Below are 27,095 nucleotides of genomic sequence, written 5' to 3' on the forward strand. Positions count from 1 at the left end.
GGAGGAGGAGGAGGAGGAGGAGGAGGAGGAGGAGGAAGAAGAGGAGAAGAAGAAGGAGAGGGAGAAGAAGAAGAGTAAGAAAAAGAAAAAAGAAAGCCCAGGACCAGATGGCTTCAGCACAGAATTATACAAAATTTTTAAGGAAGAACTAATACCAATACTCCTCAAATTGTTTCACACAATAGACACAGAAAAAAAAAACATTGCCAAACTCTTTTTATGACCTGATACCCAAGCGATACAAAGACATTACTAAGAAAGAGAATTACAGACCAATCTCACTCATGAACATTGTTGCAGAAATACTCAATAAAATACTAACAAATCGAATCCAAGAACACACCATGATCAAGTTGGCTTCATCCCTGAGATGCAGGGATGGTTGAACATACAAAAACCTGTCAATGTAATCCACCATGTAAACAAAATGAGACATGAAAGACCACATGCTCATCTCAGTAGATGCTAAAAAAGCCTTCTACAAAATACAACATCCCTTCATGAGAAAGGTCTTGGAGAGAGCAGGGATACAAGGAACATACCTAAACATAATAAGGGCAATATACAGCAAGGCAACAGCCAACATCAAACTAAATGGAGAGAAACAAAGTGATCCCACTGTAATCAGCAAGAAGACAAGGCTGTCCTCTCTCTCTCCATATCTATTCAGTATAGTACTTCAGGTTCTAGGTAGAGCAATAAGATGACGAAAGGAGACCAAGGGGATACAAATTGGAAAAGAAGAAGTCAAACACTCACTATTTGCTGATGATATAATAATTTACATAAGTGACCGCAAAAATTCTAACAAGGAATTTTAAAACTCATAAACACCTTCAGTAATGTAGCAGGATACAAGAGTAACTCAAAAACATCAGTAGCCCTTTTTTTACATAGATGATAAATGGACTGAGAACAAAATCAGAGGAACATCACCCTTCACAATAGTCACAAATAACATTAAAACATTTTGGAGTAACTCTAACCAAAGAAGTGGAAGACCTGTATGACAAGAACGTTAAATCTTTGAAGAAAGAAATTGAAAAGACACCATAAAGTCAAAAAGTCTCACATGCTCTTGGGTTGGTTGAATTAACATAGTAAAAATGGCAATCTTTTTTTTAATATTTATTTATTTATTTGTTATGTATACAATATTCTGTCTGTGTGTATGTCTGCAGGCCAGAAGAGGGCACCAGACCTCATTACAGATGGTTGTGAGCCACCGTGTGGTTGCCGGGAATTGAACTCAGGACCTTTGGAAGAGCAGGCAATGCTCTTAACCACTGAGCCATCTCTCCAGCCCTAAAAATGGCAATCTTACCAAAAGCAATCGACCATCAAATTCCCAGCAAAATTCTTCACAGACCTTGAAATAACAATATTCAATTTAATATGGAAAAGCAAAACAAAAAAAAACCCAAGATAGTCAAAACAGTCCTGTTCAACAAATTAAATTAAAATAAAATGGAAAAAAGAATGCATAATCAACAAATGACGTTGGCATAACTGGATATCAACATGTAGAATAATGAAAATAGATATTGCCATATCTATCACCATGCATAAAACTAAAGTCCAAATGGATCAACAACCTCAACATGAAGTCAGCTACACTGAACCTCATAGAAGAGAAAGTGGGAATTACACTTGAATGCATTGGCACAGGAGATCACTTCCTAAATATAATCCCAGTAGCACAGACACTGGGAGCAACAATTAATAAATGGGACCTCCTGAAACTGAGAAGGTTCTGTAAAGAAAAGGACATGGTCAACAAGACAAAACAGCAGCCTACAGTATGGGAAAAGATCTTCACCAACCCCACATCATACAGAGGGTATATCTCCAAAATATATAAAGAACTCATGAAAGTGGTCATGAAAAGAACAAATACTCCAATAAAAAAATGGGGTACAGTCCTAAACAGAGAACTCTCAACAGATGAATCCCAAATGGCCAAAAGACACTTAATGAAATGCTCAACATCCTCAGCCATCAGAGAAATGCAAATCAAAAAAATCTGAGATTCCATCTCACACCTGTAAGAATGGACAAGATCAAAAACACTGATGACAACTTATGCTGGAGAGGATGTGGGGAAAAGGAAACAGTCCTGCATTGCTGGTGGGAGTGCAGTCTGGTACAGCCATTTTGGAAATCAGAATGGCTGTTTCTCAGAAAATTTGGCAACAACTTACCTCAGCACCAAGCATTACCTCTTTTAGGTATATTCCCAAATGATGCTCAATCATTCCATAAGGACATGTGCTCAATTATGTTCATAGCAGCATTATTTGTCATAGCCAAACCCTGGAAATACCTAGATGCCCCTCAGGCAAAAAGTGGATAAAGAAGATGTGGGACATTCACACAATAGAGTATTTGTGGGCAAATGGATGGATCTAGAAAGCATCATATTGACTGAGGTAACCCAGACCCAGAAAGTCAAATATAATACGTACTCACTCATAAGTGGGTTTTAGACATAAAGCAAAGAAAAACCAGCCGACATTTCACAATCCCAGAGAACCTAGACAACAAAGAAAACCCTAAGACAGACATACGTGGATCTTATCTACATGGGAAGTAGAAAAAGGGTGAATTGGGAGTGTGGGGATAATGGGAGAGGGTAGAAGGGAAAGGGAAAGGAAGGAAGGGGAGTGGAGAAAAATGTATGGCTTAATAAAAACAATTTTTTTAAAAAGCAACAATAAATGCTGGAAATGATCCAGAAAAAGGGAATCCGATATATATATACTTGATGAGAGTGTAAATTATTCCACTCACTTTCAAAATCAGTATAGACTTCTCACCAAAACCAAATGTGGAGCTTTCATGTGATCCAGACATAGGACTCCTGACTGCATACACCAAGGACACTATGTTAGCCTACCTAAGAGATACTGGCACATCCACTTTAAGCCTTTCCTTCTAGTCCATCTCCATTCTTTTGTAACGCCACTGACCTGAAGGAGAACTCTCTACCAGGGACCCACAGCCACCATACTAGGCTAGGATTCACGTAGGTGACCTTTATCCTCCATTTTGTCCTCCATTCTGATCTCTCCAGACTTGCTCTCAGCTCTGCTGCAGCTTGCCTGAAGAAGCTTCTCCGCCAAGCCACCTCAACCCCTGAGGGACTTGGCCTCTTGATGCAGACCCAGGGTCCCACTAGTTCTCCCCCAACTCTCCCCATCACCCTTCTAACTCATCTCCATTTCTTTTTGGTCTCCCATTTACTGGAAGAATCGTTCTCTATGAAGAACCCTAGAGCCACCATACTAGGCAGGAATGCAGAACTGACCCATAGGCACCACTCTTGGCTGGGATTCAGAGACTAAACAGCCACCACATGTGTCTAGGAGGACCCAGAACAGACAAAAGCAAGCAACTAACAGAAAACGCACCTAACAAAGACAAGATTAGACATCCACACCAAGAAACACTTCAAACATCATGACTCCGGATACCTGGATCCATACAAACAACCAAGACAAAAAAAATGCCTCTTCTCAAAGCCAATCGCCCTGAGAAAAGCAATTTAGCTGAAGGACAAGACAGGGATTTCAAACCACAAATTATGATTATGTTAAAGGACATTAAAGAGGATAGGAATGAATGCTTTAATGAAGACCACAAAATTGCAAACTAACAGTTGAATGAGGTAATAAAACCTACTCAAGAAATGAAAATAGACTTTACCAAGGAAATGGAATCACTAAAGAAAACCCAAACTGACATAAAATGTGTAAAATGAAGATGAAAAATTCAGTATGTCAAACTAAAGCATTAGAGGAACATCTCACTAATAGATAAAAAAAAATGCAGGGAAATATCTGCTTTGTCCTGAAGACAAATAGCTGAAATACATAAACCAAGTGAAGGTAAATGTAAGATCTAAAAAAGAGATAATCACAAACTATCACGGAAATCTGTGGCACTGTGAAAAGACCAAATCTATTAATGATAGTTATGGAGAAAAAGAATAAGCACTCACAGATCAAAGGCACAGAAAATATTTTTTTCAGAGAGAATTTACAAACCCTTTAATATATTAAGATACACTGATTTTCCAACGTATTTCAGACTGAAGATTTTGGTTTTTAAAATAACCATGTGAGGAAATTCTTCTCTACAATATTTTGAGAAGTTCTGCTAAGAATTTGTTAGGTCAGGAGCATCAAATAAAGTAGTCTCGATCCCCTCCACATCCAAATTAATAATAACAATAACAAATAACAATAATAATAAAAACAGCACAGACACAAGGTTTCATGTAAGTGAGTAGTGTATTTGGGGTAAGATGGTCTAAGGTATAAAAGAAAATGGGCATTACTGCTTGAGAGAGGGAACCACTAATAAAGAATGCACTGTGTGCATCTCTTCCATCAACAATAGGACCAGATGGTTCTCAGGACCTTCCAAGAAACTTAGAAAGCATTTCTAAACTTCCCCAAGAGACGTAAGTAGGAAATATTTATGGATGCAATGATTCCCCAATTAATTAACAGTTGCCTGGTAACTTAAGCCCTCCTACAGGCAAGTTTATAACTAAATCAGAATAGCTTCTGTAACCCCTAGGGGTTTTTCACTTAAAGCAATCTTAGCCAGATCTTGGCCCAAAGGTGGAGCAAAGCTCAGAAGAGATGCCAGTAGGCAGTGAACTGATACTGGCACAGAGGGTGTGAGAAACAGAGATCTCCATGGAATGTAGAGAGGAGCCTATGATAGGGGGAGGGAGGAGAGATGCTGGTTGCTCGTTCCCATTGTGCCATGGACCTTATTATCAAGACCCAGAGAGGAAAATCAAGCAAATAATTAAAGACAACAAGATTTCTCTGGAGAAAGATCAGTAAATAAAAGCCAGTTGACTGAGGCCAAGAATATAAAGTCGTCTCACGGTGTTGCCTCTCCTTCCTGCTCCTGTGGAGATATGTGCGTTGTTCCTCAGCCCTGTGATAAAGCGCACCCATTCTCATGCCTGTTCTTACAGCACTGAAATGGCAGGCACGCATAAAACAAAACAACTGTAGCCAGTAATTAAGTGGATGACTAACACTCAAAGAAAGGGTGCAGAGCAGCTGTGGAACTGGCCTCACGACACAATGTATCTCCCGTGTCCTCAGGTGAAGGGCAAGGCATTCAGTCCTCCTAATGATCTCTTTCATCATACTGTCTCCTCCTTGGCATCCAAGACTTCGGATCCCCTGTCTGCTAATGGAGTTTCCTACCAGCAGCCTTGAGGCTCCTGCTTCTCCTTCATCTTGCCCACCCCTCATTCTCACTGTTGGCAGACTTTCGGATTACTCTTAAAGCCACATGTCTAGATTTGACTGTCCACTGTATAATGGCAACTCTTCTGGGATGAGAAATGAAAATACATTAAATATGCTTAGATAGTTTACATCCCTGTGGGTGAATCCCTCCAGTTACTATCTGGATAGATGACTAGTTTGCACTAGCAATGCTGCAGCCCACCCTAAGATAATGGCCAACAGGAATGGAACCAAGTATTTGAGTCTCTTTTTAATGTCTCCAGACATGTTAAATAATGAGATAGATCTACTCATCTTGGTTGTTTTATTTCTACTCTTCACCTTCAAAACTTCACTTCAAGGTATTTTTGATATTATAGAAGACAATCTATGGATAAAAACATTAAATGATTGCTGATGAAAGCATATTTCTCCCATTTGCATTTCATTCAGCAAGTAAAAGCTAGAGATTTAAATTGAGTTTATTGAAGCTTAAACCAGATTCAAGCTTGAAAAGCTCATCGCGTTTGGTTTCACTCATAAATAGTGCCGTACACATTCCAAATTCAATTATCTCCAGTTCTTACACAGTCAAATTATGAGGAAAACCAGGGCCTATGGATCACTCTTTTATTATTATTATTATTATTATTGAAAAAAAATTCTGACTCCTCCCCGCACCCCATTTCCCCCCTCCTCTCCCCTCCCCCACTCCGTTCCCCCTCCCTCTCCAGTCCAAAGAGCAGTCAGGGTTCCCTGCTCTGTGGGAAGTCCAAGGACCTCCCCCATCCATCCAGGTCTAGGAAGGGGAGCATCCAAACAGGCTAGGCTCCCACAAAGCCAGTACATGCAGTAGTATAAAAACCCATTGTCCTTGGCTTCATTGTCTGCCATGTTCAGAGATTCTGGTTTTATCCCATACATTTTCAGACCCAGTCCAGCTGGCCTTGGTGAGCTCCCAAAAGATCAGCCCCACTGTCTCAGTGGGTGGGTGCCCCCCTTGCGGTCCTGACTTCCTTGCTCATGTTCTCCCTCCTTCTGCTCCTCATTTGGACCTTGGGAGCTCAGTCCGGTGCTCCAATGTGGGTCTCTGTCTCTATCTCCATCCATCGCCAGATGAAGATTCTATGGTGATATGCAAGATATTCAACAGTATGGCTACAGGATAGGGCCATTTCAGGTTCCCTCTCCTCAGATGCCCAAGGGACTAAATGGGGACATCTCCCTGGACACCTGGGAGCCCCTTTAGAGTCAAGTCTCTTGCCAACCCTAAAATGGCTCCCTTAGTTAGAATATATACTTCCCTGCTCCCATATCCATGCTTCCATTAGCCCAACCATCCCATTCCCCCAAGCTCTCCCCATCCTCCCCTTCTCACTTTTCTCTCCCAATTTCCCCTTACCCCCATCCCAACCCACCTCCAAGTTCCCAATTTTTGCCCGGCAATCTTGTCTACTTCCAATATTCAGGAGTATAACTATATGTTTTCCTTTGGGTTTACCTTCTTATTTAGCTTCTCTAGGATCACAAATTAAAGGCTCAATGTACTTTATTTATGACTAGAAACCAATTACGAGGGAGTACATCCCATGTTCATCTTTTTGGGTCTGGGTTACCTCACTCAGGACAGTGTTTCTATTTCCATCCATTTGCATGCAAATTTCAAAATGTCATTGTTTTTTTTACTGCTGAGTAGTACTCTAATGTGTACATATTCCACACTTTCTTCATCCATTCTTCCATTGAAGGGCATCTAGGTTGTTTCCAGGTTCTGGTTATTACAAACAATGCTGCTATGAACATAGTTGAACAAATGCTTTTGTCATATGATAGGGCATCTCTTGGGTATATTCCCAAGAGTGGTATTGCTGGGTTCAGGGGTAGGTTGATCCCGAATTTCCTGAGGAACTGCCACACTGATTTCCAAAGTGGTTTCACAAGTTTGCATTCCCACCAGCAATGGATGAGTGTTCCCCTTACTCCAAATCCACTCCAACAAAGGCTATCATTGGTGTTTTTGATTTTAGCCATTCTGACAGGTGTAAGACAGTATCTCAAATTTGTTTTGATTTGCATTTCCCTGATCACCAAAGAGGTTGAACATGACCTTAAGTGTCTTTTGGCCATTTGAAGTTCTTCTGTTGAGAATTATCTGTTCAGTTCAGTGCTCCATTTTTTAATTGGGTTAATTAGCATTTTAAAGTCTAGTTTCATGAGTTCTTTATATATTTTGGAGATCAGACCTTTGTCTGTTGCAGGATTGGTGAAGATCTTCTCCCAGTCAGTAGGTTGCCTTTTTGTCTTAGTGACAGTGTCCTTTGCTTTACAGAAGGATCTCAGTTTCAGGAGGTCCCATTTATTCAATGTTGCCCTTAATGTCTGTGCTGCTGGGGTTATACATAGGAAGCGATCTCCTAGGCCCATATGTTGTAGAGTACTACCCACTTTCTCTTCTATCAGGTTCAGTGTGTTCAGATTGATATTGAGGTCTTTGATCCATTTGGACTTGAGTTTTGTGCATGGTGATAGATAAGGATCTAATTTCATTCTTCTACAGGTTGACATCCAGTTATGCCAGCACCATTTGTGGAAGATGCTTTCTTTCTTCCATGGTATACTGTTAGCTCCTTTATCGAAAATCAGGTGTTCATATGATTGATGGTTAAAATCCAGGTCTTCTTTTCGATTCCATTGGTCGACTTCTCTGTTTTTATGCCAATACCAACCTGTCTTCAACACTGTAGCTCTGTAATATAGTTTGATGTGAGGGATGGTAATGCCTCCAGAAGTTCCTTTATTGTATTGGATTGTTTTTTGGCTATCCTGGGTTTTTTGTTTTTCCATATAAAGTTGATTATTGTCTTCTCCAGATCTGTGAAGAATTTTGATGGGATTTTGATGGGAATTGCATTGAATCTATAGATTGCTTTTAGTAGAATTGCCATTTTTACTATGTTGATCCTCCCAATCCAAGAGCAAGGGAGATCCTTACATTTTCTGGTGTCCTCTTCAATTTCTTTCTTCAAAGACTTAAAGTTCTTGTCAAATAGATCTTTCACTTCCTTGGTCAGAGTTACCCCAAGATATTTTATGCTATTTGTGGCTATCGTGAAAGGTGATGCTTCTCTGATTTCCCTCTCTGCTTCCTTATCTCTAGTGTATAGGAAGGTAACTGATTTTTTTGGAGTTGATCTTGTATCCTGCCACATTACTAAAGGTATTTATCAGCTGTAGGAGTTCTATGGTAGAGTTTTTGGGGTCGCTTATGTATAGTATCTGCAAATAACGAAAGTTTAACTTCTTCCTTTCCAATTCGAATCCCCTTGATCCCCTTATGTTGTCTTATTGCTATTGCTAGAACTTCAAGCACTATATTGAAGAAGTATAGAGAGAGTACACAGCCTTGTCGTGTTCCTGATTTTAATGGGATGGCTTTGAGTTTCTCTCCATTTAATTTGATGTTAGCTGTCGGCTTGCTGTATATAGCTTTTATAATATTTAGGTATGACCCTTGTATCCCTAATCTCTCCAAGACCTTTATCGTAAAGGGATGTTGAATTTTGTCAAATGCTTTTTCAGCATCTAATGAAATGATCATATGGTTTTTTTCTTTCAGTTTATTTATATGATGGATTACATTGATAGATTTTCGTATGTTGAACCAGCCCTGCATCTCTAGGATGAAGCCTACTAGATCATAATGTATAATTTTTCTAATGTGTTCTTGGACTCGGTTTGCCAGTATTTTATTGAGGATTTTTGCATCAATGTTCATGAGTAAGATTGGCCTGTAATTCTCTTTCTTGGTTGAGTCTTTGTGTGGTTTTGGTATCAGGGTAACTGTAGCTTCATAAAAGGAATTTGGCAATGATTCTTCTGTTTCTATATTGTGAAATATATTAAGGAGTATAGGTATTAGGTCTTCTTGGAAGTTCTGGTAGAATTCTGCATTGAAACCATCTGGACCTGGGGTTCTTTTGGTAGGGAGGTTTTTGATAAAAGCTTCTAATTCTTCGCGACTAAAAGGTCTATTTATATTGTTCACCTGGTCCTGGTTTAACTTTGGTATATGGTATTTATCTAAAAAAAGTGTCCATTTATTTTACATTTTCCAGTTTTGTGGCATACAGGCTTTTGTAGTAAGATCTAATGACTCTCTGAATTTCCTCTGTGTCTGTGGTTATGTCCCCCTTTTCATTTCTGATCTTATTAATTTGCACATTCTCGCTCTGCTGTTTGATTACTTTGGATAGGGGTTTATCAATCTTGTTGATTTTCTCCAGGAACCAGCTTTTTGTTTCATTGATTCTTTGGATTGTTTTCTGTGTTTCTATTTTGTTGATTTCAGCCCTCAGTTTGATTATTTCCAGTCTTCTACTCCTCCTAGGTGAGTCTGCTTCTTTTTTTCTAGAGCTTTTAGGTGGCCTATTAATCTCCAATGTGTGCTTTCTCCGTTTTCTTTAAGTGGGCACTTAGTGCTATGAACTTTTCTCTTAGCACTGCTTTCATAGTGTCCCATAGGTTTGAGTATGTTGTGTCTTTATTTTCATTGAATTGAAGGAAGATTTTAATTTCTTTCTATTTCTTCCTTGATCCAGGTGTGGTTCACTAGTTGACTGTTCAGGTTCCATGAGATCGTAGGCTTTCTGGGGGTAGCATTGTTGTTGAATTCTAACTTTAATCCATGGTGATCTGATAAGACACAGGTAGTTACTAAAATTTTTTTGTAACTGTGGAAGTTTGCTTTGTTGCCCAGTATGTGGTCCATTTTCGAGAAGGTTCCATGAGCTGCAGAGAAGGTATATTCTTTCCTATTTGAGTGGAATGTTCTAAAGGATGTCTGTTAAGTTCATTTGATTCATTACCTCCATTAATTCTCTTATTTCTCTGTTAGGTTTCTGTCTGATTGACCTGTCCATTGGTGACAGAGGAGTTTTGAAGTCCCCTACTATTAGTGTGTGTAGTTTGATGACTGCCTTGAGTTTTAGTAATATTTCTTTTACATAAGTGGGTGTTTTTATATTAGGGGCATCGATATTCAGGATTGAGATTTTATCCTAATGAATTGTTTCTGTTATGAGTATAAAATGTCCCTCTCCATCTCTTTTGATTGATTTTAGTTTGAAGTCAACTTTGTTAGAAATTAGTATGGCCACACCTGCTTGTTTCTTAGGTCCATTTGCTTGATAAACCTTTTCCCATCCCTTTACTCTGAGTAGGTGCCTGTCTTTGTGGTTGAAGTGTGTTTCTTGTAAACAGCAGAATGTTGGATCCTGCTTTTGTATCCAATCTCTAAGCCTGTGCCTTTTTATAGGTGAGCTGAATCTATTGATATTAAGTGATATTAATGACCATTGGTTGTTAACTCTGGGCATTTTTTTGGTAGTAGAATTTGTGTGTCTCCCTTCTTCGAGTTGTGCTGGTGAAGGGTCACTAGATGTCTGAGTTATTGTGGGCATTGTTGGACTTTTTGGTTTGTGATTTTCCTTCTATTACTTTCTGTAAGGCTGGATTGTGGCTAGGTATTGTTTAAATTTGTTTTTATCTTGGAAAATTTTGTTTTCTCCATTTATAGTGAACCAAAGCTTGGCTGGGTATAGCAGTCTGGGCTTGCATACATGGTCTCTTAGTTTCTGCAGTACATCTATCCAGGACCTTCTGGTTTTCACAGTTTCCATAGAGAAGTCAGGTGTAAGTCTGATAGGTTTGCCTTTATAAGTAACTTGACCTTTATCCTCTGCAGCTCTTAAATTTCTTTATTCTGTATATTTTGTTATTTGATTATTATATGGTGAGGGGATTTTCTTTTGATCCAGTCTAATCGGTGTTCTGTATGCTTCTTGAACCTTCATAGGAATATCTTTCTTTAAGTTGGGAAAGTTTTCTTCTATAATTTTATTAAATATATTTTCTGGACCATTGAGCTGTACTTCTTCTCCTTCTTCTACCCCTATTATTCTTAGGTTTGGTCTTTTTATTGTGTCCCAGATTTCCTGAATGTTTTGTGACAAGAATTTGTTGGATTTGCTGCTTTCTTTGATCAGTACGTTTATTTTCTCTATGGTATCTTCAGTGTCTGAGATTCTTTCTTCTATCTCTTGCATTCTGTTGGTAATACTTGTCTCTGGAGTTCCTGTTCGTTTACCCAGATTTTCATATCCAGCCTTCCCTCAGTTTGTTTTTTCTTCATTACCTCCATTTCATTCTTCAAGTCTTAAACCGTTTCCCTTACCTGTTTGATTGCTTTTTCTTGTTTCTCTTGTTTTGCTTGGGTATCTTTGAGAGATTTATTCATTTCCTCTACCTTTTTGTTTGTCATTTTTATTTCTTTATGGCAGTTTTTCACCTCCTGTTTAAGGTCCTCTATTATTTTCATATAGTTCCTTTTAAAGTCAATTTCTTTTATTTCTTCTGGAGTAGGGTGTTCAATTCTTCTTGTTTCATGATCCCTTGATTCTAGTGATGTCATGTTGCCTTTCAGGTTATTGGAGGAATTCTTGCATTGGTGCCTGTCCATCTCTTCCTCCAAATGGAGCCAGGAGAGGCCTGATGTCTTGGTCCAGTCTTTGCTGTGACTGACTCTCTGGGTGGATCTGTTCCTGTCTGGATGGAACTCCTCAGCACTAAAACAGGGATGCCTGATATCCCCCTCTGGGTGGATAGCCCGTCAGGATAAAACTCCTCGGCACAAAACTCCTCAGCACTGAAACAGGGATGCCTGATAGCCAAAGGACACCGTGGAAAAAAGGGCCAATGTGCGGGACAGGGAGGGGTCAAGTAGAACACAGGGGACCCTGAAGTACAAGCTGAAGGTGCCTGCACTCCCTTGCAGGGACCTTTAGGCCTGCCCGGCAGGCAGACTCTAACCCCTCTGGGTAGGTAGCCTTAGTGCAGGAGCAGGAAACTATTCCTGAGCCAAGGACCTTGCAGACAACAGGGCAGGCTTGGGAGAGGCTGGGTCTTGTGTAACAAAGACACCCCTGAAGCAGGAGCTGGGGGAGGGGGGTTGTGCTCTCTTCTGGGACAGACCACCCCAGGATAGCACACACTCACCCGTCCAGATAGAACTTTTCAGCACTGAAACAGGGACACCTGGTAGCCCAAGGACACTGTGGACAAAAGGGCGAACGTCCACAGAAAATATTTTTATAAGATTATAGAATATAATTTCCCCATTATAAAGAAGAGATTCCTATAAAGGAACAAGAGGCATATAGAACACCAAATAGACAAAATTCCAAGAGAATCTTTCCATGACACATAATAACCAAACAGAAAAATACATATATTAAAAATTCCAAGGGGAAAAGACCAAGTCACATATAAAAGCAGATCCATTAAAATAAACACTTGCTTCTCAATGCAGACTCTTAAAGCCAGAATACCCTAGATAGAAATTCTCCAAGTCATACCATACTATTTTGCTCAACAGAATTATCTATTGAAATCTCTGGAGAAATTAAAAAAATTTCATAATTAAAAACAAATTTTAGCAAATTCTGTGCACCAATCCAGATCTACAAAAGGTACTAGAAGGAAAAAACAACCCACAGTCAACACCATCCTAAGCAAAGAGAAAAACACAGGTAGTCCACTAAAATGAAGAAAAATCTCGTCTTGAAGTCTGTCCTGGAACTTGCTTGTAGCCCAGGCTGGCCTCAAACTCACAGTGATGGGGTTAAAGGCAAACACCATCGCCACCTTGCCTCTACCTGAAATCTTAACTAGAGCAATAAGACAACTGAAGGAGACCAAAGAGATTCAAAGAGGAAAGGAAAACGCAAAGCAGCCTTATTTGCAGATTATATGGTTTTATACATAAAAGACCACAAGATTCCATCAGGAAATTTCTTCAGTTGATTAGCACCTACAGCAAAGCTGCAGTATATAACATTAGTACACACACACACACACACACACACACACACACACACACACACACACACACACACAGAGAGAGAGAGAGAGAGAGAGAGAGAGAGAGAGAATGAGAGAGAGAGAGAATGAGAGAGAGAGAGAGAGAGAGAGAGAGAGAGAGAGAGGAAAGAGAGAGCAAAAATTTTTTACAGACCTCAAAAGAACAATCCTCAACTTTATAAGAAAAAAGAAAAACTCAGGATAACCTAAACAATCTTAAAATCCTGTACAATTAAGGAACTTTTTGAATGTATCACAATCTCTGACTTTAAAACTGTACTATAGAGCCACAGTATTGAAAACTGATTAAAAACAAATAGGAAGATCAAAGGAACTGTTAACAATCAACCTTGGATATGAATTTACATGTCTACAAACAGTAGATTTTTGACAAAGAAGCAAATATTGTGAAATGGGAAAAAAACATATTTAGTCTGAGGCTACTTTTTTTTGAAACCCACCTTTTAGCTTCTAGCTGAAGGCACGCCAAATGGCAGGGGTAAAGACACAGGCTCTCTTTGTTTGTCACCTGCTGTCACAAGCTCTGGCAGGCATAGATGCACAGATTTTTAAGTATTTTTTATTTTAACTTGTAATCATAAAATGAAGAGAATTTTTGAATACTCTCCTCTGTTTTACTGACTGACTCTGGGGTAAAATTTGTTTTCTAAAGTTACTCCTGCTTGCTTTTTACATGCAGTTGGGTTAGATTTAGCTGGCTACTGCACCTGCATGTGGCACCTCAGTCTCAGCAGTAACCAAGGTGATTCTTGGGCCAGTTTACAGATTTTAAATATTTCTGTCTTTGTTTCTGCTCCCCTATAACTTTTTCTAGCTATCAACATATATAACCGAATACTATTTTTTTTATCATTTACGAATTTTTACTCCCAATTTAAATTTTTCTTGCTTCTCTATACTTTTTTAAATTTTTATTTTTGGGTGCTTAATACTCATGTATCCACCTGTAGTTATGAAGCGAGCAGGCCTGCTTTTCGTCCTGCCTGGCTCCCACATGGCTAGCTTTACATCCGAAATAATAACACACAAATTGTATTCATTTAAACACTGCCTGGTCCATTAGCTCTAGCCTCTTACTGGCTAATTCTCACATCTTGATTAACCCATTTCTATTAATGTGTGTAGCACCACAAGGTGATGGCTTACCAGGAAAGATCCTAACCTGTGTCCATCTCCGGTCAAAGAATCATGGAGTCTGCCTGACTCTGCTTCTTTCTCCCAGCATTCTTTTTGGTCTCCTCCACTCACCTAAGGGCTAGCCTATCAAAATGCCAGGGCAGTTTCTTTATTAACCAATGAAAGTAACGTATAGACAGATGACCTTCCTACATCATTCACCTGTGGTGAAATTTTTATTCACAGGTTCCTCACGTTCTCCTTTGTACTTGTTCCATGTTTGGGGGGGGGGGTTGCAGATCAGCCCTACATTGGGCGCCATTATGTCATGGTTTGGTGGCAGCCCCAACCATAAATTATTTCTCTGGACCGGCGTGGAGGTATGGGAATAAAGACACAACTCACATGGCTTTATCGGGAGGGGTATTCTCAGTAATTCCTCATTAAAATCCTGATTTCACATCCTGAAAAATTCCTCTCATTTATTCTCCAAACAGCTTTTATACCAAAACATAAACCAAGGGGTAAATTCATTAGTATTCTGTTTCCTAGTTAACCAGCTAAATAGCTTTTAGTCACATCCACATCTACCTGTGTCTCCTCCTCTGTCACATCTTCCTGATCTTTATTCAGACATTCTGCAAATTAAAAAAAAAAGAAACAACAACAACAACAACAACAACAAAACAGAGCAACATCCTGACCTTTTGTTAGGTTAACGGCAGTCTTTCTAAAAGGTTATGTGACTTCTTCTTAAGGTACTGTCTACGGCCTGAGAACCTGGCTGTCATGCCATGTAAAAATATGGACCTACAGAATATATCCCCTAAAATGTGGATGTTAGCTTTTAAATCAATGATAAACAAGCTACAATCCATAGAACAAGTGAGGTTAGTTACATATTAAGTGAGTGGGGGTACAGACAGATGTCATTAGGAAAGAAAAATAGAATAGACAGCTATGCATGGGTGGGGTCGGTCAGGAAACAAAGGATCAAGTGGGGATGTGTAGGGGAGAAGGGGACAGTGAAGAGAATATGGGGAGAAACTGCTAAAATTCTGGGCCGTTGGAGGGGTAATATAGAAATCTAAAATAGTAGGAGCTTCCTAATTAGTATGTACATATATGCAGGCTATCTAAATGAAATCACCAAATGATGGGGGAGACGGAGACCCAATTGACCATCTCGTTACCAAATGAAGCTTCACGTACTGAGATTGGGTTTCATCTAATTGAGTTGTTAGTTAAAGGGGTCCCATAAGAATCCTCAAACAAGAAAGGCTGTTGCTAAGACTATAGGTTACACTTCACAAACTGACAGTGAGGCCCCATTGCTGAAGGTACCAACTACAAAACTCATTGAACATAGAGAAGTTGAGCTGATGCCACATACTTCCTTCACATCTAGGTTCTAATTTTTCTTGGTACTCTGTAAGCTACACAAATAAAAATGTAAACACCAGGTGAGCCACACACTCTTGGATCTATGATGGTGTCCTGCCTGTAAGATATAATCAGGCTACTGTGGCACAAACTTGTGGGAATGAACAAGCAAAAATTATATTGGACTATAGGCTCTTCTACAAGATGGATTACATACCTGACACTGCAGGATAACCAAGAACTCTGGTTATAAATATCAGGGACCTAGAATAAAACCAAATACTAACTACTGATCCCGAGATAGATAGATAGATAGATAGATAGATAGATAGATAGATAGATAGATAGATAGATAGATAGATAGATGAATAAAATTTAGCAATAAAATGTCTCTCAATAAAATTTTGTTATAAGATTAGTGACTTATTCAAGCATCATCAGAGATGCTTTCTCCTGTAGCAGAAGGGAACAAAGCAGAGACCCACAGCTAGGCATTATGCAGAGAATGAGAGACCTACAGCTAGATGTTACAGAGAGAGTGAGAGACCTTGGAACACTCATGTTCCAATGGATGATGTCTTCGTCAAATCCCTCTCTTATGTCTGAGGGAACCTTGCTGAAGAGTGGCAGAAAGAGTGAGAGCCAGAGGGGATGGAGAACAAGAAGAAAACAAGGTCCACTAAACCAACCTAATCAAAGCTCATATGAACTCACAGAGACGGAATCAGCAAGCACAGGGCCATAGGTCTGCACCAGGTCCTCTTCATATGTATTGCAGTTTCCTGTGTACTGTTTTTATAGGATTTGTGTGAGAACCTGTGGGTCTCTGTTTCTTGCATCTTGTTTAGACTCTTCTTCTTCTGCTTGCCTGTCTTGCTCACCTCCAATGCGTTACTTTTGTTTTCTCTTATTAAAGTTTATTTTATTATATTTGCTTATTATCCCTTAGATGCCTGTTTGTTTTCTATTGAGATACAGAAAGGGAATGGATCCTTTCTGCAAAGGGAATGGGAGGGGGGTTAGGGAGGAACTTGAAGGAGCAGAAAGAGGGGAAACCATAATCAGGTTATTATGTAATACTCCATGATGTGAGAAAGAATATCTTCAATAAAGGGGGGAAATATACATATAGTTATTTCGATTGTAAAAAGAATACAGAAGAACCAAGTATCCAAGGAAATAGTATAAAGTAATGTGTTTTTTGGACACATGATTCTCTATTTTCATCTGACACTGATGATTCAAGAAGCAACCTCTAGGTCCAAATTGAAAGCCTATTGAATTGTCTAGCAATGGAAGCACCACATATGAAATATAAAGCCTTGGGGAAATATTGGAGATGTGATCTTTCTCTGTGGCTCAAGCTGATGTCCAACTTATGGGTGGAAGTCTTTTCTCTTAAAATTTTATTGAATTTTTCTTTGAAAATTTTGTGCACATATAAATTATATGCAGGTTTCTGTAAACTCTATATCTTTTCTAGTCTCCTCCACACTTCTAACAACCCTTCCTCCCTGTAGTTTTCTTCCAGACATTGATTTTTGAGAGGTCCAGAATTTAACCAGAATCTCTTGTATGACTATGAGTTCTATCCATTGGAGATTGACGTGGGGTGCGGGGGTGCAAGGCTCAATGGGTTCACTACTGATGATAATGACTGTCCATCCCTCAGAATGCACCAGTACCTAATATTTCAGTAAGGGAAGGCCTGGCTGAATGAGTTCCTGACAGGCCCATGATTGACTGTTGGGAGGCTCAGGCATGAGCAGACTTATTGCATACACTCACAACTGCTGTGCAGACAGGACGGCATTGACTGTACCGTGCTGAAAAGACAGTCTTTCATAGCCCTTCTTTTATCTGCCATCTTTTATGTTCTTCATATTCCTTTTTCTGGTATTATTTATACATGTTCAGCCCTAAATAAGACCATCCAATCATCACTTATTATCAAGTACTTTGAGCAGTTACGTATATCTTTGTTCATCAGTGTTTATCGCCAAAAGACTTTCTCTGATTGAGTCTTGGAGTAGCTTTTCTCTATGGATATACAAATAGACACTTAGAAGGGAGCTTGGCACCATGACAGTTTACATGTCATGTTTACATGTTGTAAGTTCTCCCCTAGGGCCAAAGACCTTTTCAGCCATGTTTTTTTTTCCACATTGAAAGTAGCAGGTATGAATTCCCTCTTGCAGAATGGGCCTCAGATCCAATCAGAGATACATTGATTACCCCTATGCCACTAGTTGTGCAGGTGGTCACATTTTGGCTGGCAGGTTGGTATTGTAGATCGTGGGTTTCATGTCTGGGTAAGAACGTAAATTCTGTTACTCTGCCAGCATCCTACATAGCAATTCCACTCCTGTGTGACTTAACTGACAGGAAGGAAGTTCCATCCCAGTCTGATTTCTTGACATTTTGTGACCAAGTGTGTTTTGTCTTTAAAAGCAGAACTAGTTATGGTGGGCAAAGAAAAAGAGTGGCATTAACCTGTATTGTTTTGGAGACTTTTGGGAACTTCCTGACCAACAATTTATGTGGAAGTATCTCATATCTGACACTGAATATTTTGATGTGTTTTGCTTGGCTTTCAGAAGCAGCATTATGTAGACATATAGGGCTTTCAGAAGCAGCATTATGTAGACATATAGGATGTCTGCCTTCTAAATCTCTCTTTTGTAACTTACATGTTCTGAATGAGATTATAAAGCAATACGTTTACATACAACTTTTTAAAATGTATCCTTAGCTTTAGTTAACACTTTAATTAACCTAATGTCACCCATTTTTCTACCCATTTCTGATCAAACTTTCCTCATGGATGGATAATTTTTATATTTGTGACTGTATAAAGAGTCAATAAGAGTGTCAATATTTTCACAACTTAAGCCTTTTCTGGGAACATATTAGAGAAGAAAGACCCAACACAAAAATCAATAAATGAAGAATAAAAGAGGTGACCCTTGGATGGGGTAAAAGGCCTATGGTGCCTCTATAAGCCAAACCTGATATTAACACTGTTGGGAGCACAGTCCCTAATGACATTTAGTGTGGTGGGCTCTTCAGTATCCTCGCGAATTATTCCTGTAAACTAACAGTAGAAATAAAAAGGCCATTCTGATCTATGAAAACTACATAGATACAACCAAAATCAGAGTTATAAGAAGAGATGACAAAGAGCAAGAAGGATAGTTAACAAAACATCTTATTACCTCTGAAACCCATCATATGGATAGAGAATTAACAAGTTTAGGTGGAGAGCTTATAAACAAACCTAGGAAAGGTGGCATGTCCTATATCAAAGCAAATGTCTTCAAAGCAGTTTTGAAAATGCATGCAGATTAAAAGAATTAAGTTCTTTATGCTTTTTAAAATTATCAACCCTTTCTTCTTCTCAGCTTCTAGGAAGCAGGGTATAAAACTATCCCTGGGCTTGTACAAGGAAATGTCAATAAAATACACTGTATTTCTTACAAGTAATGGACAGCATGTATTTTAAGTATATTATCACAAAAATGTTAAGATGATCAATATGTTAAATTGACTTTATTTAACTATTCCATCTTGTATCCATATTTCAATCCATCTATGCAAACAATTTTGAGTTGTCAATTGTAAGCAATACCAAAACAAGTAAAAGAATAGTTTGATATTTGAAAATGGGGTGAAATGTGAGTTAGTGATTCCACAAATAACATCTGACAAACACTGCATTCATTGCTCATTTTGTGATAGTTAGTAAATACACAAAAACTATTGTGTAAAAATAACTTGGGCATTTAATTGTCATTGCACATGCCTATCACTATGAGATTGGTGGGCTTTGAAAAGTCACGACAGACACTACACTAGATAAGAAAGCCCAACTCACACAATCTGCAAGTAAAAAGGATGAAAATGTGACAGAGTCTATCCTGTATGGGTGTGGGCCTGACATGGCCCATACAGCCAACTTTCAAAGACAGTCTCTGGTAAATTTCATTGTATTAATGTCTGCATTTACTCTATGTGTCCATGAACATAGATAAACCTTTTTCTGTTTGAAAAAATAAACTGGCTTACAGTAAATACACTCTTTTATAAAATGCCCTGTGATTTTAAAATATGAGAATCCACTAAATGGTAAAGTGTTAATATTTAGTTATAGAAAATAAGTTCAATTTTACTACTAAAATTGAGCAAGAAAACATGACAGATATTTGTCTTATTTCAGTTGAGGGGGAATTCTTCTCTGAAACATAAAAACAAATAATAAAAAATTTGCTTGGTTTTGAAGGAATTGAAGTTTATTTAAAAGAGTCCCATAGTCACTTAATAGGCAAAGGCAAATCTGTCAAACAAAAACATAAAAAAGCATACATATACACATTAATAAAATAACTGGATGTATAAGGAACCTTAAGTAAACAAAATATCTTTATATCGATATAGACAAGGCAAAGCACACACAGAAATTTTGGGCATATGTATATATATACTATTACATACATGAAAGCAATACTCTTCTTTTAGAATAATCAAAACTGACTAATAAAATAAGCAATAAGAGTGGCTACCATTTGAATTGCTAAGAGCTGTTGGTAAATATTACATCAATACTACTGACAGGAAGTGATCTATCGCACCCCAGGGGTGGAAGTTGGAATATGTACAATCTTTAACACTCATCATGATAGCTTTGACATGGTCATTATCTTTATGGAAAAGAAGATTCGACTTAAAAGACTGAGGCAGGTGGTTTTGACTATTTGAGTGAGGTCATCGTCAACACCATAGTGTGACCCGTTTAGAAACCATGGAGGAAAAGGAGGGGGCAGAGGAAAGGAGGAGAATGGGGAAAGGAAAAGAAGAAAGGAAAGAAAGAAGGAAATTAGGTAGAAGGGAAGGGAGAGGAGGAGGGAAGGAGAGAGGAAGGAGAAGGAGGAAAGTTGAAGTAGGGAGAAGCTAGATCACACTTCATAGTTTTAAAGGGGTCTGTTGCCAGGGGGCGGGGCCTCTGCTCCAGAAGGGTAGTAGTGGACAATGACGAATGAGTGCCCGTCTGCTCTGTGACGTTTGAGCCTGAGCTAGAGAAATTCAGCTAGCCTAGGCAGTACTGGCGGACACAGACCTGTCAGCAATGCCATGGCAGAGAAGCTTCTGAGAGTCTCTTTGAGAGGTGCTGGGTGACTTCATCAATGGGACTTCTAAACAGCCACAGCAGTTTGAGAAGCAGTGATTCTGGCTTGGCAGAGTCAGCTCAGCCAGAAGACAACGCAGATCCAAGTCCCAGTTACATCTCTGGCAGTCGCAAGCGCAAATGGGGCATTTGGGACTGTGTGGCACCAACCCCTAACATCCACGAATCTCGGAACCAGGCAGTCAACCTACAGCAACTTTTTGGCATCGTCTACAGGAAAAAACTGAAGCTATCATCTAAGTATGCATACGAAAATTTATTTTTGGACGGGAAGGATACCGACATTCGAATCCGTGCACTTGAAGTAGAATGGCCTCTACACAAAGCGTTTTTATGTCAGTCACCCTTCTTTGCTAAGATGCTAAAAGATACTTGGAAAGAACCCCACAGTGGTGTAGTTGACCTGCAGATTAAGAACGAGGATATAGATGTCGGCTCCTTGCACTTTATGTTTGGGTCATTTTACAGGGACGAGGACTTGCCAATACCACCCCGTCGAGCTCCTCACATTTTGGCAGCAGCATGCCTGCTTCAGGTGGAGCATGTCATCCGGCAATGTAAAGAGATCATGAACAGCAGCATCACTAGGGAAACCGTGTGCTCATACTACACAGCAGCAGAAACATATGGACTGAAATCTATAAAGACACGCTGCTTTGACTGGCTTCTCTGCCACTTGATGACCCACCCAAGTGTTGAACTTTACAGGGAAATTGATACAAAGCTCATGTATCTTCTTATTTCTTCACCTGATTTACTAGTTATGCGAAAGGAAATGGACATCTACACCACCCTGAAAGAGTGGGTATTCCTTTATTTTAATCCATCCTGGAAAGGCACAGTGAGGCAGATGTTAACTAAGTCCGACACCTGGCTTTACAAGCACATGAAACACATTGATAACATCAGTTTTCTTGAAAGTGAAGAAGGACTAATATTTCAGCCAATTTTTAAAAAACTGAGGTTTCAACATATCATCTGTGATCTGAATGACACAGCTACTCTTGAACAAGATCGCCTAATACCTTTAGAATGGCTGAGACCCATTTATAAACAGCAATGGCTGGCTTTGCTTCAAGAACAAGAACAGAGGGAAATAGGGCCACGAATCATCAGTGAAGAATTCGAAGACTGCAGCATGAGATGTGGTACAATGATTAGGAGAGATGGTAAATACTCCTGGAAGTGGTCAGATTTTAGGTTTAGTTTCCCTATAAGAGTCACCTTTACCAACCGTTACATCATTTTTAGGGAAAGTCGTCAGCAGTATGATGGATATTGTTTAAAACATGTATGAAACATAGTGTTCAAAATAACTTTGGTGTGTTTTGATTCCAACGGGAAAGTAATATTCAGTAAAACAACTGGTCACAAAATTGTTACCTTCGAACATAACGAGGAACAAATTGTAATGAAGTTAGATGGTATAGTTTTAAGCTTCCCCTTATAAATATTCTTCAATTTTCTGTTTTTATCATCAGAAAATATAGAACATGTGTGATCTTGTCAATTATTAGACCATAGAAGCAGCTTACATTGATTGATTCATTAACTTGAAGGCTGTGCTGTAAATGTAGTTAAGATGACCGACAACAAAATGAAAATTCTTAGGAGTCTAGCACCACCACAGAGGACTCAATTCCATCTGCACTTCATTTAATACATTTCTGAAGAAAAATTCCACATCCAACAATGAATTTGTCAAAGCAAATCAGAAGAAACTGGTCTTTTGATTTTTATTTACCATCGACGATCAAGCTTCGAATGGCAATAAGAGACGTATTTGCAAGGAAAATCAGCAAAATGAACTTGTTGAGTAGATTTGACGACAGCCAAGGTTGAGATAGAATAAAAAAAATTTCTTCATTGATCAAACTGTTGTGAATTATAGCTTATTTATATGTGTATAAGATATAAGTCGTTGGTTAAAAAAATAATTGAGATTAGTCACTATTGATTATGCTTCCAAATAACCAAATAGTGTCAGGGTTTTCCAGATAGTGTAACATATAACATGTTGGTATTTTAAAATTGGTTTTCAGATCATTTTACATGATTTGGATAACTTTTGCTGCTGATTATCTTTAACTATTTATGGACAAAATGGATATTTATCTTATAATCGAACATGCCACCTGCTATATAAACAAGTATATTATATATTCAGTGTGTTTACATAGAAGTATCTATGTTTACATACATATGTGTATATATTTATGTCACTGTACGTAGCAAAGAATGAAAGTTTTGAAAGGGATAAACAAGCCAGGAAATGGAACATGGATCTTCATTATTCCAGTCTTCTGGCTATCAAGAAAGAGTTATTTCACTTTCCCTGCCTTAGTTTCTTTCCCGATTACTGTGATAGAACTCCCTTAGGAGAAAAACTTAAGGGAGAGGGTTTATTTTATCTCAAGCTTCAAGGGGATGCTCCATCACCGCAGGACTTTGCCGCAGCTCGTCACATAACATCCTCAATAATAAAAAGAGATGAGTGCAGTGCAAGTCCTCAGCTTTCTCCATTGCCAAGCTGATAGCTCTAGCAGTCACAACTCTGACCCTTGTCCACATGAAGCCCAATCACACCACTGTTCAGCCACAACCTTCAATCCCTTCCTCCTCATAGGCTCACCACCATGTCGTGGTATAAAATGCATTCATGTACTCACTCATAGGTGGTTTTTAAACATAAAGCAAAGAAAACCAGCCTACAAACCACAATCCCAGAGAACCTAGACAACAATGAGGACACTAAGAAGACTTACATAGATCTAATCTACATGGGAAATAGAAAAAGACAAGATCTCCTGAGTAAATTGGGAGCTTGGGGACCTTGATGGAGGATTGAAGGGGGAAGTGGAGAGGCAGGGAAGGGAGCAGAAAAAATGTAAAGCTCAATAAAAAAGAAGAGAAAAGAGAAATGCATTTAGTCCAACTTTAAAGGTCCCCATAAATATTTCCAACAATTCTTTGTTTGAATTATCTTTATTAGTTTTCTTTCACACATAAACATATTTTGTTTCTGTACTCACTGACTCCCACCAACTATTGGGTCTATCTTCCCACTTCACCGCCCAGCTTCATTTGTTCTTATATAATCTACTGATTCCAACTTGCTGTCCATATGCACATGGCTGTAGGTCTGAGATCAACTTGTTGTCCATATTCCTATGGCTGTAAGGCTGTTCACTGTATATGGATAATTTACCAGGGATCCTATCTCTGAAGAAAACTGACTTTCCCCTGGCAGTTCTCAACTGTTTGGAGCTTATAAATCAACTGTAGTGAGCTTCTCCACCAACTATACTGGAATAGTGATGAGATAGGTCATACGCAAGACTTGTGCATTGTGTATGCAATTATGGCTGTGGAAAATTGGGTGTCATTTTCTGTCATGTGTAAAGAAATTGCTTTGTGACCGTTTTTGAGTTACTCTTGTATCCTGCTACATTACTGAAGGTGTTTATGAGTTTTAAAATTCCTTGTTAGAATTTTTGCGGTCACTTATGTAAATTATTATATCATCAGCAAATAGTGAGTGTTTGACTTCTTCTTTTCCAATTTGTATCCCCTTGGTCTCCTTTCGTCATCTTATTGCTCTACCTAGAACCTGAAGTACTATACTGAATAGATATGGAGAGAGAGAGGACAGCCTTGTCTTCTTGCTGATTACAGTGGGATCACTTTGTTTCTCTCCATTTAGTTTGATGTTGGCTGTTGCCTTGCTGTATATTGCCCTTATTATGTTTAGGTATGTTCCTTGTATCCCTGCTCTCTCCAAGACCTTTCTCATGAAGGGATGTTGTATTTTGTAGAAGGCTTTTTTAGCATCTACTGAGATGAGCATGTGGTCTTTCATGTCTCATTTTGTTTACATGGTGGATTACATTGACAGGTTTTTGTATGTTCAACCATCCCTGCATCTCAGGGATGAAGCCAACTTGATCATGGTGTGTTCTTGGATTCGATTTGTTAGTATTTTATTGAGTATTTCTGCAACAATGTTCATGAGTGAGATTGGTCTGTAATTCTCTTTCTTAGTAATGTCTTTGTATCGCTTGGGTATCAGGTCATAAAAAGAGTTTGGCAATGTTTTTTTTTTCTGTGTCTATTGTGTGAAACAATTTGAGGAGTATTGGTATTAGTTCTTCCTTAAAAATTTTGTATAATTCTGTGCTGAAGCCATCTGGTCCTGGGCTTTCTTTTTTCTTTTTCTTACTCTTCTTCTTCTCCCTCTCCTTCTTCTTCTCCTCTTCTTCCTCCTCCTCCTCCTCCTCCTCCTCCTCCTCCTCCTCCTCCTCCTCCTCCTCCTCCTCCTCCTCCTCCTCCTCCTCCTTCTTCTTCGTTTAGAGGGGAGACTTTTGATAACTGTTTCTTTTAATTTACCAGTTATAGGTCTATTTAATTTTATTTGCTTATCTGGTCTTGATGTACTTTTGGTAAGTGATATTTATCTTGAAAATTGTCCATTTACTTTAAGCTTTCCAATTTTGTGGAGCACAGGTTTCTGAAGTTTGACCTGATGATTCTCTGGATTTCCTCCATGTCTGTTGTTATGTCCCCTTTTAATTTCTGAGTTTGCTTATTTGGATATTCTCTCTGTGTGTTTTGGATAAAGGTTTCTCTACAATTTTATTGATTTCAGCTCTCAATTTGATTATTTCCTGCTATCTAGTCCTCCTGGGTGAGTTTGCTTCCTTTTGTTCTAGAGTTTTCAGGTGTTCTGTTAACTTATAGTGTGGGATTTTTCCAGCTTAATTATGTAGGCATTTAGTGCTATGAATTTTCCCCTTAACAACACTTTCATCGTGTTCCATAGGTTTGGGTATGTTGTGTGGTAATTTTCATCAAATTTTAGGAAGTCTTCAGTTTCTTCCTTTATTTCTTCCTTGACCCATTGATGATATAGGTGAGCATTGTTTAATTTCCATGTGTTTTGTGGACTTTCTGGAATTAGTGTTGCTGCTGAATTCTAATTTAAGCCATGGGGATTTGATAAGATACATGGAGTTATTTTATTTTTTTTTTGTATCTGTTGAGGTTTGCTTTGTTACCTAGTATGTGGACAATTTTTGGGAAGGTTCCTTGAGGTGCTGAGAATAAGGTATATTCTATTATATTTGGATTCTTACTGGGGAGAGTTAAAGTCATGATGTAGTTTCAGTAGGCATTTCCTGTATGACTAAAGATGTTGGACCTTATTTATTTTCTGGCCACTTACACTCCATATTTTGAGAACCATTTGTTCATTTCAGTAGTCCATTTTGAGTAGGCTGTCTGAATGCTTCATTTAAAAGTAATTGTACATATGTTTCATAAATAAAATACAAATTATATAGATACTAATCATCTACCAACGTTTTTCTTCCATTGTACAGACATGCTGTAGTTCAGTTCTACAATCTCTTTATTGTTGTACACCATCCTTGAAACTCCATATGATACTCGTTGACAAGTTTAGTATTATTTCCTGAGCTCTTGGACTCCCTTTCAGAAAGTCCTTGTCTGAGATTGTACTTATTTGTTTTTCCCAGTTTCATATATTTTTTGATTTCATGTCTTTTTAGTATTATCTCTAGTATGTGTCTCAATTAAAATGTAATTATATAATTTTCCCTTCACTTTTCTTACTCCCATCCCTTCCCTGTACCCTGCCTCGTCTTCTCTCTGTTCAATGACCCCCACTTTTTTCATCATACTTATTACATATATTGACACATAAATATATTAAACAACCTGCTGAATTCATTTTAATGTTACTGCATGGGTACAACTTCAGAGTTGAACACTCGGTATTTAATAACCAATTAGGGGTCTCACCACTGAGGAAGATTATTTCTCCTGCTCTCAGCTTTGCAGAGTTCTCTGTAGTTCTTTACCTAGGAGTGAGGATCCCTGAGATTTCTTCCTTTCGTGTTAGTATGTCTATGGGTGGCCTACTTGCTCAGGTTGTGTTTAGGCACTCCTATTGGTAAGGTTTCACGGTTGAAGCATTTCTGTACTTTTTAGGATGCAGAATCTCACAGCAGACCTCCTGGTACTTTGGCTTTTCCAATTTTTCTACTCCTCGTCCATGATGTTCCTGAGCCTTAGGTACAAGCGCTGTATTATAGATGTGTCCATTGGTTTTGGGAACCCCAGTATCAGTTGTTCTTTGTATTTTGAATAGTCGTGGTATTTTGTAATGGTCTCTTTCTGCTGGAAAGAGAAACTTCTTC

General features: G+C 38.7%; 1 pseudogene; it reads left to right on the forward strand.

Annotated features, from left to right (window-relative positions):
• Positions 1-20,875: 20,875 nt before the first annotated feature.
• Positions 20,876-22,378, forward strand: LOC121444325 (annotated as a pseudogene).
• The last annotated feature ends 4,717 nt before the right edge of the window (positions 22,379-27,095 follow it).

Source organism: Microtus oregoni, unplaced genomic scaffold, assembly GCF_018167655.1.
Source record: "Microtus oregoni isolate MIOR12 unplaced genomic scaffold, Mior012 000121F_000, whole genome shotgun sequence".
NCBI lineage: Eukaryota > Metazoa > Chordata > Mammalia > Rodentia > Cricetidae > Microtus > Microtus oregoni.